Consider the following 2,697-nt stretch of genomic DNA (forward strand, 5'->3'; position numbering starts at 1 on the left):
ATAGAAAACCACTCCAACATCCCTCAGGGGTGCCCCTAGAACACTGAGGAGTAGATGTAGCCATTCTTAATCTGAAGAGGGATTTCATAGTTTCACTACATCAATCCATCTCATATGGCAGCAGTGAGGAGGGCATCACATTTTCTTGTTATTGCTTCAGTCACGTTCAACTCTCTGAGGCCCTATTTGGGGTTTTGTAACACAGATACTGGAGTGGTTTGCCATATCCTTGTTTAATTCATTTTAGAGATGAGGAATTGAGACAAATAGGATTAAGTGACTTAACCAGGATCACACAGCTAGTAAATGTCTTAGTCTAGATTTGAACTCAGATCTTCATGACTCTAGGCCCAGCACTCTATCCACTAACTACCTAGCCGCCCTTGAAGCACAATAGAAATGTGAGCAAGTCTTGTACTTATATGAGTATCTTAATGTATCTATACATCTCATGACTCCCTGATATTATAAGAAGATGATATAAATTCTTTGACTCCTTCAGCGGACTATGAGGAGTCTGAGACTGGAGGGCCTCCATTCTCACCTGCCAGCTCAACTGCAATAAGGCTCTCTACTATAATTTCACCTGGGGGTTGGGGAGACCTGCTTCCAAAGCTATGACTAGCAGTTATTAAACATGGGGCATCACCAAGAACAGAGGGGACAAGCAGCACAAACCATGCCCTCAGAGCAATGTTTTAAGCTAGGAAGCTGCTAGACTGGGCTAGAGGGGAGGGAAACAAGATGAAACCAGTCTGTGGAGAATTTCACCTAGTAACTTCCTATTTTTTTTTGTATTTATTTAGCATTTTATTCTCCCAAGTTACATGTAAAAACAATTTTTAATACTTGTTTTAAAACTTTGAGTTCCAAATTCTCTCTCTTCCTCCCTCCCCATCCTGCCTCATGGAGAAGGCAAGCAATTCAATATAGGTTATACATGTGTAGTCATGCAAAACATATCTGTAAGAATCACATTTTAAAAGAAAACACACAAAAAAAACTTTAGAAAAATAAAGTAAAAAGTATGCTTCAATCTGCATTAAGACATCATCATTTCTTTTTCTGGGAATGCATAGCATTTTTCCTCATAAGTTCTTCAGAGTTGTCTTGGATCATTGTATTTGAGAATAGATAAGTCATTCACAGCTGATCATCTTACAATATTGCTGTGACTTTGTACACAGTACATTTCACTTTGCATCAGCCCATGCATGTCTTTCCAGGTTTTTCTCAGAGCATCCTGCTCATCATTTATTAGAGTACAATAGTATTCCATCGTAATCACATGCCACAACTTGTTCAGCCATTCTTCAATTGAAGGACACCACTTCAATTTCTAATTTTGTACCCCCAGAAAATAGGTACTATAAATACTTTTCTACATATAGGTCTTTTTTTCTTTTTTTGTTTTTTTTTCTCTTTAGGGATACAGACCCAGTAGTGGTATTGCCAAGTCAAAGGGTATGCATGATTTTATAACCCTTTTTTGCATAGTTCCAAATTGCTCTACAGAGTGGTTGAATCAGTACAAAACTCCACCAACAATGCATTAATATCTCATTTTTCCCACATCCCCTCCAACATTTGCATTTATTTTTTTTCTATTCTATTAGACAATCTAATAGGCATCTCACAATTGTTTTAATTTGCATTTCTCCCATCAATAGTGAGTTAGAATTTTTTATATGGCTATAGATAGTTTTGACTACTTCATCTGAAAGCTGATTGTATCTTTTGATCATTTATTGATTGGGGAATGGCTTTTATTTTTATAAACTTGATTCAGTTCAGTTCTCTATATGTTTGAGACTTTTATCAGAAGCGATTGATTTCATTTTTTTCACAGTTACTATTATTAACTGTATTTCCCTCCATCCTATTCCCCCATCCCCCTTTCTTCTTCCTTTTTTTTTTTGTTAGCTCATGTCATATTTACTTTAGTGATGACCAGTAGTGGTATTCTTACATTGTGGTGAACGTTTGTTAGAAATTCTAAGATTTTGAGAAAGATCATCTGATCCTTACAGCCCTGTGAGATCTCAGTGGGGATTTGAAGCCTTCATATTATGATGTCACTCTCTCACAGAATCTCCAAAGCTGTGAAATACCTACTCCTTGTTGTCATATAAAGCATTGCTAACAGAAACTAACATCCTTGCTATTGGAATGCACCTGTCTAAAAATCCAGCTGTGACCTGCAGGTATTAGGTTGCATCATATGTGAGGAACCTTTGAGTTACCTGGAGATATTTTATTAAATGTGTATTACTCCCCATGCCCTCTAGTTCAATTTATCTTCACCTTGATCAGCTCAGTTGTTGATTCTTCTTCATTTGGTTTATTGGAGGTTAACACCAGGAGCACTCTCAGTCACTTGAAGATGTTATTAAAAGCAGCACAAGACAATGGCCATTTCTGCAAGTCAGCTAGGTGATGGGATTTGGGTTTTAACATTTAGATTTTAGGTCAATCACTAACATCATAGCTCTTTAGGTTTTAGGCCTCAAGGCCCAATGTCTCAGACTCTCTCAGACCTTCATCCCATCTAAGAAAATGAAAATAACAAAAAAGAGGGGATAGAGCAGAGGAAAAAAACAACCCTGACTTTTCTACATTTTCCCCTGACATCTATGCAATGGCTTTGTGAGTAAAGACTGCAGATGGAGCAGCCTATGTGACTCACATTGCCTCAGC

This window comes from Phascolarctos cinereus, unplaced genomic scaffold (genome assembly GCF_003287225.1).
Source record: "Phascolarctos cinereus isolate Bilbo 61053 unplaced genomic scaffold, phaCin_HiC Scaffold_4;HRSCAF=312, whole genome shotgun sequence".
Taxonomy (NCBI): Eukaryota; Metazoa; Chordata; class Mammalia; order Diprotodontia; family Phascolarctidae; genus Phascolarctos; species Phascolarctos cinereus.